Source organism: Triticum aestivum, chromosome 6A (genome assembly GCF_018294505.1).
Source record: "Triticum aestivum cultivar Chinese Spring chromosome 6A, IWGSC CS RefSeq v2.1, whole genome shotgun sequence".
In the NCBI taxonomy this organism is placed as follows: Eukaryota; Viridiplantae; Streptophyta; class Magnoliopsida; order Poales; family Poaceae; genus Triticum; species Triticum aestivum.
The window spans coordinates 591,051,930-591,071,572 of NC_057809.1; positions in this window are offsets into that span (position 1 = coordinate 591,051,930).

Sequence of the window (19,643 nt, forward strand, 5' to 3'; positions counted from 1 at the left end):
TTGGTGTCCTTCTTCAACAACTCCATCATGGGCTTCGCAATCTTCGAGAAATTTTCAATGAACCTCTTGTAGTACCCTGCGAGTTCAAGAAAACTCCGGATCTCTCCAACTGACGTGGGTGCTTCCCAATTTGTCACAGTGACAACCTTGGTAGGGTCTACTTCTATTCCTTCTCCGGATATCACATGTCCAAGGAATCCAACTTCCTTCAACCAAAACTCACACTTGCTGAACTTGACATATAACTAGTGTTCTCTGAGCTTCCCAAGTACCAAAAGCAAATGCTCCTTATGTTCCTCTTCATTCTTCGAGTAGACCAGAATATCATCAATGAACACCATGACGAACTTATCCAAAAACTCCATAAACACCTTGCTCATCATGTTCATAAAATAGGCAAGTGTGTTAGTCAGACCAAATGACATAACGGTATACTCATATAGCCTGTACCTTGTGGTACAAGCTGTCTTAGGTATATCCTGCTCTCGAATCTTCAGCTGGTGGTACCCTGATCGCAGATCGATCTTGGAAAACACCTTATCTCCTTGCAGCTGGTCAAACAAATCATTGATCATCGGCAGTGGGTACTTGTTCTTAATCGTCACCTCATTCAATCCTTGATAGTCAACAACCATCCTCAACGATCCATCCTTCTTTTCCACTAGAAGTGCTGGTGATCCCCAAGGTGACGTACTTGGGCGAATGTAACCTTTATCCAATAACTCCTTAATCCGCTTCTTAATTTCCTCTAAATCCTTTGCAGGCATCCTGTACGGTCTCTTTGATATTGGCCCTGTACCTGGCAAAAGCTCGATCAAAAACTCAATGTCTCTATCCGGTGGCATGCCTGGCAACTCTTCTGGAAATACATCCGGGAAATCCTTCACCACTGGTACTTCCTCATGTACAACTCCTGATAAGGAATTTACTTGAGTCCTATTCGGCACATGCCGGGATACATACTTGATCCTTCTTCCTTCTAGGGTGGTAAGAAAAATCGACTTACTGGCGAGTTAATGTTCCCTCCATACTTCGATAACCAATCCATGCCTAATATCACATCCAGTCCTTGTGACTCCAATACTATTAGGTGTGAGGGAAACAGGTAGTTACCAATCCTTAATGGTAACCGATCACACCATAGACTAGCCATATACTCTGCTCCTGGCGAGGTTACTAACATGGGTGACCTAAGGGCTTGGGTTGGCAGTTTAAACTTATCCACAAATCCCCTTGATATGTATGAATGCGATGCACCAGTATCAAAAATAACGATTGCAGTAAATGACTTAACCAAAAACTTACCTATTACTGCATCGGGTTGCGCTTCAACCTCCTCCATGCTAACGTGGTTCACTTGTCCCCTGTTGAATGGGTTGGGCTTCTTCCCAGAGCTTCCATTGCCATTCCCATTCTTTGCTTCATAATACTCCGTGGCATAATGTCCATTCTTTCCGCACTTGAAACAAGTAATGTGACTTAGATCCTTCTTGGCGGGTGTTGCTGGGTTGGAATGGTTCTGTCCGTTGCTTCCTTCGTTAAAATTCCCATTTTTGGAGCCACTATGGTTGTGCGAAATTCCTCCATTGTGAGTGTGGCCTCCATGGTTATGGACAAGTCCTCTCGAGTTTGGGGTAAAGCGGGGTCTCTGCTAAGCTCCAGAATTGTACTTCCCTTGTCCATACTTCCTCTTGCGGTTGTCAATCTGCTGCTGCTTCCCTTCAATCATGAGAGCTCTATCTACCAACTCCTGGTAGTTATTGAATTTTGCCACCATCAACTGCATGCTCAGCTCATCATTCAGTCCTTCCAGAAACTTCTCCTGCTTAGCTGCATCCGTAGCAACGTCGTCTGGGGCATAACGTGCTAGCTTACTAAAGTCATCCACATACTGGCCAACGGTGCACCCACCTTGGCGTAAGTTGTGAAACTCATGCTTCTTCATGGCCATAGCTCCTGTTGATACATGGGAAGTGCGAAAAGCCTGCTGAAACTGGTCCCATGTAATGGTGTCCATGGGGTAAGTGGCTGTGAAATTCTCCCACCATGATGCTGCGGGTCCTTCAAGATGATGTGCGGCAAAACGAACTCTCTCCGCGTCTGTGCATCCTTTAGTGATCAACTCCCTTTCAATATTGTGGAGCCAATCATCTGCAACTATCGACTCGGTGCTACTGGAGAACACCGGCGGATTTAGCCTTAGAAAACAGGCTAAGTGATCAACATGTGGTGGTGGTGGGTTGTTGTTGTTGTTGTTGTTCCCCTGATTCTGATTCTGTACTAGTATCTGCATCAATGCATTCTGCTGCTAGATCAAATGAGTGAGCTCCGGTGGGAAAGCAAATCCATTGTCGCGTCTCGGAGGCATCTGCTGGGTTTAGGAAAAGGTGAGAAAATAGAGTAGAATGAGGTCTAGGGGGAAAACACTACCCATATGCACATGCGACAAACACAATCATATCACCTCAATCAATTCAAACAAGGGCATACAATCGGTCTAACTATCATTACAAAAGTGCTTGGACTATACTATGTACATGGGGGAATACTACTACTGAACATGGTGGTCGACTAGAAAAATTGATCGGTGGAAGACTCCATAATATCTGCTCTAGCTTCATCAACAAAGTCATCATCGCTATCGTCGGGGTCCGAATCGGTGTCGTCGATGATGATGTAGTTCTTCGGACAAGTGGAATCGTCGTCTTCTCCTCCTAGCGCGGGATCTCCCATGAATACTCTGATCTTCTTTATCAGGTCGTCATTCTTCTCCAATAGTGTTGCGATTTCCTCCTCATATCCATCGCGTGTAGACTTGAGTTATTCCTCCAGCTCCATGATCCTGGTCATTGCCTTCTTCAGATCTATCATGCCTGCGCACATTTGATTCTCCTGGCGACGAATGTGCTGGTTTAACTCCTGGATGAAAGCTGCAATAGATCTATCCTTCCTGGTGCTGATCATCTCCCATTGCTCATCTCGGCGCCCAAAAATCTGGTAAATGGTATCCTTGAGATCCTTGTGGTAAACTTCTCCAATGCGGCCCATGGTGATGTGGGCTGCCATGCTCTTGCCTAGACTCCAGGTTGGTGCATCAAAGGAAAACGCTATGGGCTCAGTGACTGGCATGAAGGTCCTTCCTGGAACTTGAACTTCGATCATCCAGCGCTCCTCTTCTGGTAAAGTGGCGTTGTAAGTCCCGGTGAAGCTTGGTATTCCGATGTTCAGGTACCTAGTGACTTCCTTCAAGTGTCATCCAAAAGGTGTGTCTTCGTCTGGTTGTGCAAACTTGTTCCTTACGTCCGCCATCCTAAATAGTAGAAAATGGAGAGAGGTCGGAAATGAGAAGAGAGTAGTGATCTAGGGTTTTAGCTTACTGGTCGTGTCCTACAGTCAGCGTGTGCTTTGATACCATCTTGTAGCGACCAGACCTCAAACAGTCTGATCTCTATGCATCATAGTCATCCCTGGATCGGTAATGCTGACACACAAAGTACTTGAGGATTTATAACAGAGTAGCAATCACACACTTATTACATCGAATGTCTCAAAAGAGAACTTATTACAATAAATATGGCTTAAGGCCATATAAAACGACAACAACGAAAGGCTTGGAAGATAAAGTGAGTCAATCAACTCCAACGACATCACTGAGTGAAAGACAACGACCTATGGCTCCTTACTCGTCGTCTGAAAAGTTTGCAACATGATACGTTGTAGCCCGAAAACGGGTCAGCACATGGAATATGCTAGCAATGTAACACAAGAGAATAAAGAATAGAATAATGCTATCACTACATGCATATATGGCTTGTGGAGGCTATATGGTTAATATGTTTTGCGAAAAGCCAATATTTTCCTACAACAAAGGAATAAATTTTATTTAACTATCATGGTAGTTATTAAACATTGAGAAGGTTCCTCCAACTCAATCCCAGTGAAGCATCATCATTAACCCAATCAAATTATATTAAGAGTGATGAGATCCACATGATAATCCAAGAACTAGATACTCAAGATGTCCATAACCGGGGACACGGCTAACCATGATTAGTTTATACACTCTACAGAGGTTTGCACACTTTTCCCCACAAGACTAGATCTCCTCCGTTGGATTTCTCGCACTACATGGTGTTTGAGAAACGGATGACCGAGACATAGTCTTTCAGAAGCATTAACTCTCTACTCTGGATAGACAGTACCACCCACATCCCACTACATCTGCTAGTCTACCTCTTCAAGAGCTTCACACAACATACTCAACTATGCCAGAGCCCATAATGGCTTATGGCTGCACACGGAAGTTTCTAGCATGAATAATGTTATGATCCCTTTGAGCCTGGGTGGCGGGCCGTAGGATGATCACACAGGTCCTCCGGGATATCCTAGGACAACACTGGATTCTCCAGGTGCCCACAAGCAATCCACCCAGATGTGTATTTAAGTTGCCACCTTAAGTTGAACCATTAATTAATAATCTCACATCTGTCATGGAATACAATCAAACCCAATCCACGTCTACGAGCATAGCATAGCAATATAAGCATAACATAGAAGTAACTCCCATGGGTTTGATAATAAACAGGTGAATAGGTACTACCTCATCTACTTCCCAAAACCCACAATTTAGTCAGATCCTAATGATGCAAATGTTTGAGGGTTGATCTAATGCAATAAAACTGGGTAGTAAGGAGGTATGATCAAAGTGTTACTTGCCTTGCTGATGATCCGCGAAACCTAGAGACTCGTAGTAGAACGCTTCGCACTTCGGGTACTCTATCACAAACAAACAAGCATACAATAAGCACTCAACTAGAAGCACGGGTAAAACTTCAAATAAGAGATCTAACTAGAAAGTTCAACTTAAGAACTCCGGTTTGCAAAAAGAATCAAATCGAACGAAGCAACGAAACTCAAATTGCGAAAGAAACAAGATCCATTTACTAATCTGGACTAAAGCTTAATTTTATAGTAGAAAAATCTTGTTCAAGTTGGTTAACCAGAAAGAGGGCTTTAGGACAAAGATCTAGGCGCTTGAATCGCCTAATTCCGATAAACGGGCAAAAAGTTAAACTAAAACGAAAATCTGATCAGAAATCACGATCGGAAATAATCGCGAAAAATCCGAGAAAAAGAAAAACTGACGAACGGACTAACGAACGAACGTTCGCTGTCTGTAACTAACCGGTTAAAACCGTTTGTCAAAACGAATGTATGAACGGGCGTTCGCTAAATAACTAAACCAACCAAAAAAGCCGATCTAAAATAAAAAACAGGATCTAGGGTTTCGAAAAAACCGATCGGTTTTCTCACGAAAACCGATGGCGGCGGCGACTACCTCTGGTGGTCGGCGGGACGGCGGCGGCGGCGGGGTCGGGCGGCGGCGGCGAGGCGGGTCGCTGGCGGCGGCGTGCGGCAGCAGCGGCGGCGGCGAGCCAGACCGGCGGCGGCGGCGAGAGGCGGTGGCAGCGAGCGGGACTGGCGGCGGCGGTGAGCGGGGCTGGCGGCGGCGGCGAGCGGCGCTGGCGGCGGCGGCGGGCGGCGGTGAGCGGGGCTGGCGGCGGCGGCGAGCGGCGCTGGCGGCGGCGGCGGGCGGCGGGCTAGGGTTCGGGCGGCGGCGGCGATTTGGGCCTCGTGGTCATGGGCTTCGGCTTTTAAAGCCGCCCGGGGGCAGTGTCCCGGTCAGCCACGGCCCGGTAAGTCGGTTGACTTTTCTAAAAAAATCCGCTCAGAAAAACGAATAAAGGAAATACTAAATGGACTCCAAAAATCCTGAAATAAATTTTCCCCGTCCTCTAAAAACGCATATTTTCCCTAATTCAGATAAAACTCCGAATAAAAATCTTATTTGATTTTAATATTAAATCTCCAATATTTCTTTATTTTGGGAAAGTCATTTTATCCCCTCTCTTGAATTTTCATAAAAGAAATATTCAAAGGGAAAAATAATTAAAATCAAATGATCCACTTTTCAAAATTTGAGAAAACTCAAATATGAAAATAACGAAATCCCCAACTCTCTCCGTGGGTCCTTGAGTTGCGTAGAATTTCTAGGATCAAGCCAAAATGCAATAAAATATGATATGCAATGATGATCTAATGCATAACATTCCAAATTGAAAATTTGGGATGTTACAGTTTCGAAGGCTTTGACTGAGCATAACTAATTTTAAAAAACTAAAAAAATAGGAAACCTTCGCCGTTCGTCGTTTTATGAGACAAACTAACGAGGAAAAATACTAAACTTGGTCTATGGTCATTTTCATGAAAAAACCCTAGCTGGCACGATCGAGGTCAAATGAGCACCATTAATTTAGAAAATATATATATATATATATATATAAGCTGCTCACAATGTTGTATTATGTGACATGTTACCAACCAAAAATCATAAACTTGCTCTATGGTCATTTTCATGAGAAAACCTTCATACATATGAGCTATCATGTACATGATTTCATAGAGTTCAAGGAGAGGAGGTGGTGTTACCTTCTGTTTTTGATTTTTTTAAAAAAAAAATCACTAAAGCTGTATTTTAAAGTGAATCAGAAGGATCTGAAGTTAGTTTTCCATTGTCATATTTCAAAAGGTGTTTTAATAGTTTTTATATTAAAGCATATGTTTTCAAAAGAAAATGTAAAAATATGAAGATTAATTCAAAAATAATAAACTTGGCCTATAGTTTTATATTAATGTTGTCTTATGTGACATATTACCAACCAAAAATCATAAACTTGTCCTATGGTCATTTTCATGAGAAAACCTTCTCACATATGAGCTATCACCTACAAGATTTCATAGATATCTAAATTTCTTTGACCTCCTCTAAATCACCTCAAATTTTGCACACATGATCTCCTACACAAACATAGATAGTTGATAATACATCTTCATTAAAATGTTGTTTTTTTGCTCTGTTATTAGAATATTTGATAAAAGGGAACCCTTGATAAAACGATGGATTGCAGCATATTTGCAGCATATGTGTGATCATTGCAGCACCTGAACTTTCAAAACACTGAAACAAATCATAGCAGATAAATTTAAAAACACAAAAATACCCAACATAGATAGCCACATGCATATAAAATTCATCCAACCACCAAAAGGTAACCCACATCATGTTCACAAACATAGTTCACCCACATAGTTCAGCAAACAACCTAAAGTACTTAAAACACATCATAACATCAGGGAAGGGGGGAGACAGGACTTTGGCTAGGGCAGCATGCTGCCCCATGATATTGTAGTCCTCGCCGTGGATGGCCACATCTTCTGCATGAGCTAGAAGGTGAACAAAGCGGCCGGACTTTGGCTTTGGCTTGGTGGTGTAGTAGGGGCAGCGCCAAGTTTTGGTCTTGCTCTTGTAGTAGTAATCCACGCCCTTGATCCCGATCTTCTCCTCTTCCTTCTCTTTGAAGGAGGCGAAGTTGCCGCGGTCCACATCCACATCTTCCCCAGAGACATTCTGCACACTGATACGTCTCTGTCGTATCTATAATTTTTGATTGTTCCATGCCAATATTATTCAACTTTCATATAATTTTTGGCAACTTTTTATACTATTTTTGGGACTAACATATTGATCCAGTGCCCAGTGCCAGTTCATGTCTGTTGCATGTTTTTGGTTTCGCAGAAAACCCATAGCAAACGGAGTCCAAACGGGATAAAACATGACGGAGATTTTTTTGGAATATTTATGATTTTTGGGAAGAAAATCAACGCGAAACGGTGTCCACGGTGGGCACAAGGTAGGGGGCGCCCTACCCCCCCAAGGCGCGCCCCTGACCCTCGTGGTCCACCCGTAAGGCGGTTGGTGCCCTTCTTTCGCCGTAAGAAAGCTAATTTCCGGATAGAGATCGTGTCCAAAATTCAGCCCAATCGGAGTTACGGATCTCCGGATATAAAAGAAACGGTGGAGGGCCATATCTGGGAACACAGAAACAGAGAGAGACAGAGAGACAGATCCAATCTTGGAGGGGCTCTTGCCCCTCCCACGCCATGGAGACCATGGACCAGAGGGGAAACCCTTCTCCCATCTAGGGAGAAGGTCAAGGAAGAAGAAGGAGGAGGGGGGCTCTCTCCTCCTCGCTTCCGGTGGCGCCGGAGTGCCACCGGGGGCCATCATCATCACCGCGATGTACACCAACACCTCCGCCATCTTCACCAACATCTCCATCACCTTCCCCCCTCTATCTACAGCGGTCCACTCTCCCGCAACCCGATGTAGCCTCTACTTGAACATGGTGCTTTATGCTTCATATTATTATCCAATGATGTGTTGCCATCCTATGATGTCTGAGTAGATTTTCGTTGTCCTATCAGTGGTTGATGAATTGCTATGATTGATTTAATTTGCTTGTGGTTATGTTGGTGTCCTTTGGTGCCCATCATATGAGCGCGTGTGTGGATCACACCATAGGGTTAGTTGTATGTTGATAGGACTATGTATTGGAGGGCAAGAGTGACAGAAGCTTCAACTTAGCATAGAAATTGATGCATACGGGATTGAAGGGGGACCAATATGTCTTAATGCTATGGTTGGGTTTTACCTTAATGAACGTTAGTAGTTGCGGATGCTTGCTAATAGTTCCAATCATAAGTGCATAGAATTCCAAGTAAGAGATGACATGCTAGCAGTGGCCTCTCCCACATAAAACTTGCTATCAGTCTAGTAAAGTAGTCAATTTCTTAAGGGACAATTTCGCAACTCCTACCACCACTTTTCCACACTTGCTATATTTACTTTATTGCTTCTTTACCTTAACAGCTCCTATCTTTTATTTTCTCGCTCTTTATTTTCTTGCAAGCCTATCCAAAAAAACACCTATAAAGTACTTCTAGTTTCAGACTTGTTCTAGGTAAAGTGAACGTCAAGCGTACATAGAGTTGTATCGGTGGTCGATAGAACTTTAGGGAATATTTGTTCTACCTTTAGCTCCTCGTTGGGTTCAACACTCTTACTTATCGAAAACTGTTGCGATCCCCTATACTTGTGGGTTATCAAGACCTTTTTCTGGCGCCTTTGCCGGGGAGCAATAGCGTGGGGTGAATATTCTCATGTGTGCTTGTTTGCTTTATCACTAAGTAATTTTTATTTGCTGTTCTTAGTTGTTTTATATCTTTAGCTATGGGTAGGAAACGCAAAATACTAAAAAAAGTTGTACCTACTGAACCAATGGTTGAAGAACCACTCAAAATCTATCACACTGCCAAAGCTTATTACTTGGATCATCTTCGTCCATATGTGCTCGTGCTGAAACCCCAACTAGCTTAGTTGAGAGCAAATCTTTAGATGAGCATGCTTGTTATGTGCGACACCGTATATCTGAAAGAGGGAAACGTTTACTGGATCAAATTCATCGTTTGCAATGCTATGCTGGGAATTTATGTGAAATTTATGATTTTACTTGTTGTTCTGAAAATCCTAAGAAACACCTTCCCTACCAATGTGAGTTTAGTGATAATGTAATCGTATCTTCATATGCTAAAGGTGTTTATAGTTACTATGATGTTCAACAAATTGAAGAATTTGTTGCTTTTAAGGGTGCTTATGAAATTGCTTCTTTGATTGAAAAGTATGATGCTACTCTTTACAAATCTGAAAACTTTTCCATACTTAAATATTGCTATGATAATTATGCTTCTAATGCCTATGTTAAACCATATATCGAGGTCTACTCCGCTGTCCAAGAAGAGACTAATATTTTGCAGGAGTCTATGGAAGAAGAAATTGATGAAACTGTGAGATCATTGGATGAAAAAGATGATGAGGAGAGCGAAGAACAAAAGGAGGAAGAGCGGATTAGCTACCTGTGCCCACCTTCTAATGAGAGTAACTCTTCAACTCATACGTTATTTAATTTCCCTTCGTGCTTACCGAAGGATGATTGCTATGATGACTATTATGATCCCGTCGATTCTCTCGAAATACCCCTTTTTGATGATGCTTGCTATGCTTGTGGCCAAGATGCCAATATGAATTATGCTTATGGAGATGAACTTGATATAGTTCCTTATGTTAAACATGAAATTGTTTCTATTGCACCCACGCATGATAGTCCTATTATCTTTTTGAATTCTCCCAATTATACTATATCGGAGAAATTTACACTTATTAAGGATTATATTGATGGGTTGCCTTATACCGTTGCACATGATGATTTTGATAAGTATAATATGCATGTGCTTGCTGCTCCTACTTGTAATTATTATGATATAGGAACTATATCTCCACCTCTCTATGTTTCCAACATGGTAAAATTGCAAGAAACTATTTATACTATGCATTGGCCTTTACTATGTGTGCATGAATTGTTCTTTTATGACATGCCGATGCATAGAAAGAGAGTTAGACTTCGTCATTACATGATATATGTTGCTTTGTGCTCACTACTAAATCCTAAATCATTGCTAATTAAAATTGGCTTTGATATACCTTGGGATCCGGGTGGATTCACTACTTGAGCACTATATGCCTAGCTTAATGGCTTTAAAGAAATTGCTGCCAGGGAGACAACCTGGAAGTCTTAGAGAGTCATTTATTTCTGTTGAGCGCTTTCATATAGTTTGAAAACAACAAAAATAAAGAGGGGAACCCAAAACTTTTCAAAAAGGAAAGTGAAAGTGAGAAAGACAAGCATTGTTGAAGTGGGAGAGCTCCTTGAACTTTGTTCATGCTCACGGAAACTTTGTGAATCTTGATTACAGAAAATTTTCAACAAAAATAATTATCCCCTTGTACAATTCCATTGTATTATAAAAATAATGTGCCAAGGTTTGCCTTTAGGATGTTTACAATACTTGTTGGTTTGTGCGGTGCAGGACAGAAACTTTGGCTGTAGTGCGTGAATTTTAGTTTTTTACTGGAACGTCAAATGGTTCTGTTTCTTTTTGCACTGTCTTGATGTACAAAATTTTTATTGTTCCTAATTTTGGCAGAATTTTTCAACTATCAAAAGTATGGTGAATGTTCAGATTACTACAGACTGTTCTGTTTTTGACAGATTCTGTTTTTGATGCATAGTTTGCTTGTTTTGATGAAACTATCAATTTATATCAGTGGATTAAGCCATGAAAAAGTTATATTACAGTAAACACAATGAAAAAACAAAATACGAATTGTTTTTCAACAGTAATTAGATTAGTGATTTTCTTCATTATACTAACGGATCTTACCGAGTTTTCTGTTGAAGTTTTGTGTGGATGAAGTTTTCGATGATCGAGGAGGTCTCGATGTGAGAAGAAGGAAGAGAGGCAAGAGCTCAAGCTTGGGGATGCCCGAGTAATCCCAAGTAAATATTCAAGGAGACTCAAGAGTCTAAGCTTGGGGATGCCGCGGAAGGCATCCCCTCTTTCTTCAACAAGTATCGGTATGTTTTCGGATTCGTTTCGTTCATGTGATATGTGCAATCTTGGAGCATCTTTTGCATTTAGTTTTCCTTTTTTTCTTTTATGCACCAAGCTGGTATGAGATAGTCCTTGGTTGATTTATAGAATGCTCTCTGCACTTCACTTAAATCTTTTGAGTATGGCTTTATAGAATGCTTCATGTGCTTCACTTATATCATTTGAAGTTTGGATTGCCTGTTTCTCTTTACATAGACAACCGCCATTTGTAGAATGCTATTTTGCTTCACTTATACTTGTTAGAGCATGGGCATATCTTTTGTAGAAAGAATTAAACTCTCTTGCTTCACTTATATCTATTTAGAGAGATGACAGGAACTGGTCATTCACATGGTTAGTCATAAAATCCTACATAAAACTTGCAGATCACTGAATATGATATGTTTGATTCCTTGCAATAGTTTTGTGATATAAAGATGGTGATATTAGAGTCGTGCTAGTTAAGTAATTGTGAAATTGAGAAATACTTTTGTTGAGGTTTGCAAGTCCCGTAGCATGCACGTATGGTGAACCGTTATGTAACAAAGTCGGAGCATGAGGTGTTTATTGATTGTCTTCCTTATGAGTGGTGGTCGGGGACGAGCGATGGTCTTTTCCTACCAATCTATCCCCCTAGGAGCATGCACGTAGTACTTTATTTTGATGACTAATAGATTTTTGCAATAAGTATGTGAGTTCTTTATGACTAATGTTGAGTCCATGGATTATACGCACTCTCACCCTTCCATCATTGCTAGCCTCTTCGGTACCGTGCATTGCCCTTTATCACCTCGAGAGTTGGTGCAAACTTCGCCGGTGCATCCAAACCCCGTGATACGATACGCTCCATCACACATAAGCCTCATTATATCTTCCTCAAAACAGCCACCATACCTACCTATTATGGCATTTCCATAGCCATTCCGAGATATATTGCCATGCAACTTCCATCATCATCATATACATGACTTGAGCATTTATTGTCATATTGCTTTGCATGATCATAAGATAGCTAGCATGATGTTTTCATGGCTTGTCCGTTTTTTGATTTCATTGCTACGCAAGATCATTGCACATCCCGGTACACCGCCGGAGGCATTCATATAGAATCCTATCTTTGTTCTAGTATCGAGTTGTAATATTGAGTTGTAAGTAAATAAAAGTGTGATGATCATCATTTTTAGAGCATTGCCCCAGTGAGGAAAGGATGATGGAGACTATGATTCCCCCACAAGTCGGGATGAGACTCCGGACGAAAAAAATAAAAAAAATAAAAAAAATAAAAAAAGAGAAAGGCCAAAAAAAGGAGAAGGCCCAAAAAAAGAAAAAAAAGAAAAAATAATTGAGAGAAAAAGAGAGAAGGGGCAATGTTACTATCCTTTTACCACACTTGTGCTTCAAAGTAGCATGATGTTCTTCATATAGAGAGTCTCTTGAGTTATCACTTTCATATACTAGTGGGAATTTTCATTATAGAACTTGGCTTGTATATTCCAATGATGGGCTTCCTCAAATGCCCTAGGTCTTCATGAGCAAGCAAGTTGGATGCACACCCACTTAGTTTCAGTTTGAGCTTTCATATACTTACAGCTCTAGTGCATCTGTTGCATGGCAATCCCTACTCCTCACATTGACATCAATTGATGGGCATCTCCATAGCCCGTTGATTAGCCGCGTCGATGTGAGACTTTCTCCTTTTTTGTCTTCTCCACACAACCTCCACCATCATATTCTATTCCACCTATAGTGTTATGTCCATGGCTCACGCTCATGTATTGCGTGAAAGTTGAAAAGGTTTGAGAACATCAAAAGTATGAAACAATTGCTTGGCTTGTCATCGGGGTTGTGCATGATGTGAATATTTTGTGTGGTGAAGATGGAGCATAGCCAGACTATATGATTTTGTAGGGATGAGCTTTCTTTGGCTATGTTATTTCAATAAGACATAATTGCTTGGTTGGTATGCTTGAAGTGTTATTGTTTTTATGTCAAAGAATAGACTATTGCTTTGAATCACTCGTGTCTTAATATTCATGCCATGATTAGACATATGATCAAGATTATGCTAGGTAGCATTCCACATCAAAAATTATCTTTTTTATCATTTACCTACTCGAGGACTAGCAGGAATTAAGCTTGGGATGCTCATACGTCTGCGTCATATCTATAATTTTTGATTGTTCCATGCCAATATTATTCAACTTTCATATACTTTTTTGCAACTTTTTATACTATTTTTGGGACTAACATATTGATCCAGTGCCCAGTGCCAGTTCCTGTCTGTTGCATGTTTTCGGTTTCGCAGAAAACCCATACCAAACGGAGTCCAAACGGGATAAAACTTGACGGAGATTTTTTTTGGAATATATACGATTTTTGGGAAGAAAATCAACGCGAAACGGTGTCCGAGGTGGGCACGAGGTAGGGGGCGCGCCCTACCCCCTCCCCCCAGGCGCGCCCCTGACCCTCGTGGTCCACCTAAGGCGGTTGGTTCCCTTCTTTCTCCGCAAGAAAGCTAATTTCCGGATAGAGATCGTGTCCAAAATTCAGCCCAATCGGAGTTACGGATCTCCGGATATAATAGAAACGGTGGAGGGCCAGATCTGGGAACGCAGAAATAGAGAGAGATAGAGAGACACATCCAATCTCGAAGGGGCTCTTGCCCCTCCCACGGCATGGAGACCATGGACCAGAGGGGAATCCCTTCTCCCATCTAGGAAGAAGGTCAAGGAAGAAGAAGGAGGAGGGGGGCTCTCTCCCCCTCGCTTCCGGTGGCGCCGGAGTGCCACCGGGGGCCATCATCATCACCGCGATCTACACCAACACCTCCGCCATCTTCACCAACATCTCCATCACCTTCCCCCTCTATCTACAGCGGTGCACTCTCCCGCAACCCGTTGTACCCTCTACTTGAACATGGTGCTTTATGCTTCATATTATTATACAATGATGTGTTGCCATCCTATGATGTCTGAGTAGATTTTTGTTGTCCTATCGGTGGTTGATGAATTGCTATGATTGATTTAATTTGCTTGTGGTTATGTTTCTGTCCTTTGGTGCCCATCATATGAGCGCGCGCGTGGATCACACCATAGGGTTAGTTGTATGTTGATAGGACTATGTATTGGAGGGCAAGAGTGACAGAAGCTTCAACCTAGCATAGAAATTGATGCATACGGGATTGAAGGGGGACCAATATGTCTTAATGCTATGGTTGGGTTTTACCTTAATGAACGTTAGTAGTTGCGGATGCTTGCTAATAGTTCCAATCATAAGTGCATAGAATTCCATGTAAGGGATGACATGCTAGCAGTGGCCTCTCCCACATAAAACTTGCTATTGGTCTAGTAAAGTAGTCAATTGCTTAAGGGACAATTTCGCAACTCCTACCACCACTTTTCCACACTTGCTATATTTACTTTATTGCTTCTTTACCTTAACAGCCCCTAGCTTTTATTTTCTCGCTCTTTATTTTCTTGTAAGCCTATCCAAAAAAACCTACAAAGTACTTCTAGTTTCATACTTGTTCTAGGTAAAGCGAACGTCAAGCGTATGTAGAGTTGTATCGGTGGTCGATAGAACTTTAGGGAATATTTGTTCTACCTTTAACTCCTCGTTGGGTTCGACACTCTTACTTATAGAAAACTGTTGCGATCCCCTATACTTGTGGGTTATCAAGACACACACCAATGAATTACATTAGTACATTATAGATTCATAGGAATACACCATGTCAAACGAACTAAATGAACAATCTAAATTTCAAGTAGGCTTACCTCATACTCTTCGTCGTCATCATACGCTGGATCGTACGGGTCACCGAAAGTATAGTATATCTTCCTCCTCTTCCCCCTACCATCATCCTCCTAAATATACAATTACATCCATCACTAGTAAATACATAAGCCAAATGAAAATTTAGATATGCATAGATGACAGATTGATCATAGGGCTAATATACTATGATCCTATTTGCATTTTCCATTGTCATGCACACACATTGAACAAAAGAGCTAATATAACTACATATTGAAATTTAGATATGCACACTTGATCATAGGGCTAATATAGTATGATCCTATTTGCATTTTCCATTGTCATGCACACACACTGAACAACAGAGCTAATATAACTACATATTGTGGACATATTGTGAACAACAGAGCTAATATAACTTGAAGCAAATAACTTGAGTAGCATTAAAAACCCCAATCTGTGAGCACTAAAAACAAATCTAATAAGCATCATAGCATTAAAAAACCAATCTGTTCACAACATCTAGCATTTTTGCAATGAATTTATCCAGATCTAAAAATAAATCTGAAAACCCCAATCATTGCAGCACCTAAAATCATAGTTCACAACATCTAGCTAGCATTTTTGCAACCAATTTATCCAACAAACCCTAGTCCAAAAACCCCCATCCCCCAACCCATACAAAAAACCCTGGCCCATCCGTCAAACCAACTACTCTAACCATCTGAACTACTGTATGAATCACAATTGAACTAACTCTACAAGCTAAGCAAGTGCAAATGGGTGCCCAGTGCAAATACCTGCTCCTCCACGGCAGGCGGCGCAACAGGGGCATCAGGATGGACTGCGCCGCTCGACACCGTCACCTTCTGCAGCGATGAGGCGGAGCCCGCCACATCCGCAGCGGTTGCGAGTTTCCCCGCACCGCCATGGACGCCGCCGACATCCGCGGTCACCGCGCCTTGACCCTGCAGCTCCACCACATCTCCAGTCGCTGCGCCGGCGTCGCCACGAGCATCGGCCATCTGACAGATGGAGGCGATGAAGGTGAGGAAGAGGATGCGGCGGGGGAGAGCGAGACGGTGCGGTGGAGGCAGTGGAGGAGAGCGAGACGACGATGGCGTGCAGAGGAAGATGATGCGGCAGCGAGTGGATTTGGGGGGAAATGGTAGGGGCGATGGAGGTGGTTGCCCTCTTTATATGATGGGACGTTTCGGGCATGTCCATGGACACATGCTACCCCACGACCGCGGTCTTGCATGCGCCCACGTATACGCGGCCTCACTCGTCAGCTAATAGTCAAAGGCATTGACCCGACGGCAACGTCCATTATAACCAGTTATGAGGGTTTCGGGCAAGGGAGTGGGGAAAAGTGAGCAAAAGTTAACAGAGTAGGGATGAATGAGTAGAGCTAAGAAACCAGGGGCACAGAAATAAAAATCCCTAAATATTTTGTGTGATGAAGATAGAGCATAGCCAGACTATATGATTTTGTAGGGATAACTTTCTTTGGCCATGTTATTTTGAGAAGACATGATTGCTTTGTTAGTATGCTTGAAGTATTATTATTTTATGTCAATATTACACTTTTGTCTTGAATCTTTAGGATCTGAACATTCATGCCACAATAAAGAAAATTACCTTGATAAATATTTTAGGTAGCATTCCACATCAAAAATTCTATTTTTATCATTTACCTACTCGAGGACGAGCAGGAATTAAGCTTGGGGATGCTTGATACGTCTCCAACGTATCTAGAATTTTTGATTGTTCCATGCTATTATATTATCCATCTAGGATGTTTTATATGCATTTATATGCTGTTTTATATGATTTTTGGGACTAACCTATTAACCTAGAGCCCAGTGCCAGTTTCTGTTTTTCCTTGTTTTTGAGTATCGCAGAAAAGGAAAACCAAACGGAGTCCAATTGACCTGAAATTTCATGGAGATTATTTTTGGACCAGAAGAAGCCCACGGAGCATCGAAGATGGACTAGAAGAGTCCTGAGGCACCCACGAAGGTGAGAGCGTGCCCTACCCCCTTGGGCGCGCCCCTACCTCGTGGCCACCTCGGAGACCCCCCTGACTTGTTCCCGATGCCAACACCTCTTATATATACCCAAACTTCCAGAACATAACCTAGATCGGGAGTTCCGCCGCCGCGAGCCTATGTAGCCACCAAAAACCAATCGGGACCCTATTCTGGCAACCTGTCGGAGGGGGGGATCCCTCACCGATGGCCATCTTCATCATCCCGGCGCTCTCCATGACGAGGAGGGAGCAGTTCACCCTCGGGGCTGAGGGTATGTACCAATAGCTATGTGTTTGATCTCTCTCTCTCTCTCTCTCTCTCTCTCTCTCGTGTTCTTGATTTGGAACGATCTTGATGTACCGCGAGCTTTGCTATTATAGTTGGATCTTATGATGTTTCTCCCCCTCTACTCTCTTATAATGGATTGAGTTTTCCCTTTGAAGTTATCTTATCGGATTGAGTCTTTAAGGATTTGAGAACACTTGATGTATGTCTTGCGTGGGATACCCATGGTGATAATGGGGTATTCTATTGATTCACTTGATGTATGTTTTGGTGATCAACTTGCGGGTTCCGTGACCTTGGGAATCTATGCATAGGGGTTGGCACACATTTTCGTCTTGACTCTCCGGTAGAAACTTTGGGGCACTCTTTGAAGTTCTTTGTGTTGGTTGAATAGATGAATCTGAGATTGTGTGATGCTTATCGTATAATCATACCCACGGATACTTGAGGTGACATTGGAGTATCTTGGTGACATTAAGGTTTTGGTTGATTTGTGTCTTAAGGTGTTATTCTAGTACGAACTCTAGGATAGATTGAACGGAAAGAATAGCTCGTGTTATTTTACTACGGACTCTTGAATAGATCGATCAGAAAGGATAACTTTGAGGTGGTTTCGTACCCTGCAATAATCTCTTCGTTTGTTCTCCGCTATTAGTGACTTTGCAGTGACTCTTTGTTGCATGTTGAGGGATAGTTATATGATCCAGTTATGTTACTATTGTTGAGAGAACTTGCGCTAGTGAAAGTATGAACCTTAGGCCTTGTTTCCTAGCATTGCAATACCGTTTACGGTCACTTTTACCACTTGTTACCTTGCTGTTTTTATATTTTCATATTACAAATACTCATATCTATCATCCATATTGCACTTGTATCACCATCTCTTTGCCGAACTAGTGAACCTATACAATTTACCATTGTATTGGGTGTGTTGGGTACACAAGAGACTCTTTGTTATTTGGTCGCAGGGTTGTTTGAGAGAGACCATCTTCATCCTACACCTCCCACGGATTGATAAACCTTAGGTCATCCACTTGAGGGAAATTTGCTACTGTCCTACAAACCTCTGCACTTGGAGGCCAAACAACGTCTACAAGGAGAAGGTTGCGTAGTAGACATTAGGTGCCCCCTCCACAGTTACACACCTCGATCATACCATCGTAGTGCTTAGGCGAAGCCCTGCGCCGGTAACATCATCATCACCGTCGCCACGCCGTCGTGCTGACGGAACTCACCCTCGTCCTCAACCGGATCAAGAGCACGAGGGACGTCATCGAGCTGAACGTGTGCTGAACGCGGAGGTACCGTACGTTCGGTACTTGGATCGGTTGGATCACGAAGAAGTTCGACTACATCAACCGCATTACTAAACGCTTCCGCTTTGGGTCTACGAGGGTACGTAGACACACTCTCCCCTCTCGTTGCTATGCATCTCAGATAGATCTTGCGTGATCGTAGGAATTTTTTTGAAATTACTGTGTTCCCCAACAAAAGGGGCTATCGTCGGGAGAATGGGTGCGACAGCCTGCCACCGCCGTTGCTGCCGTCAATCACCAGCCACCAGCACACATGCTTTTTGGGGGGGGAGGGGGTAGTTTTAGGGGTTTCGAAGAGAACAAATGGTTCAGTGTTTTTGGGGCCGAATTTTCGGGCCAGTGCAGCAGGACTGCTTCAGAAACGCCATAGCGAGGCCTTAAAACTTCGGCCGAAATGCATAGCCTAACGAATATTAGTTTCAGTATAATTAGCTCGTGGATTGGGTTGGAACAGGCTGGTTTAGGGTGAGGTGGTGCTCTGAATACCACTATTTTTTTAAAGGAGGATCACTCTCGGCCTCTGCATCAGATTGATGCATGCAGCCAATATATTAAGAGAAGTATCAGAAAGGTCTGCATTGCAGTACAACGTCGCGCAGAGCTGAAAAAGTAAATAAAATGTAAAAAGATGCCACAATCGGCGAAAATATGACGCGATGACTAAACACCTAGCATATTACTGGACCACCATTCAAATCGATTGTACATATACGAGCTACCATCTTCCATCGGGTAGACCCAGTAACCAAAGGCTCCCTAGTTTTCGCAGGAGTGAGCTGAATACCACTGTTAAGGAGGTGATTCTAATTTCTATAGCACACTGAGCACCGGGGCTGCCATTGTTAGGAAACGCTTGCGCGAACAT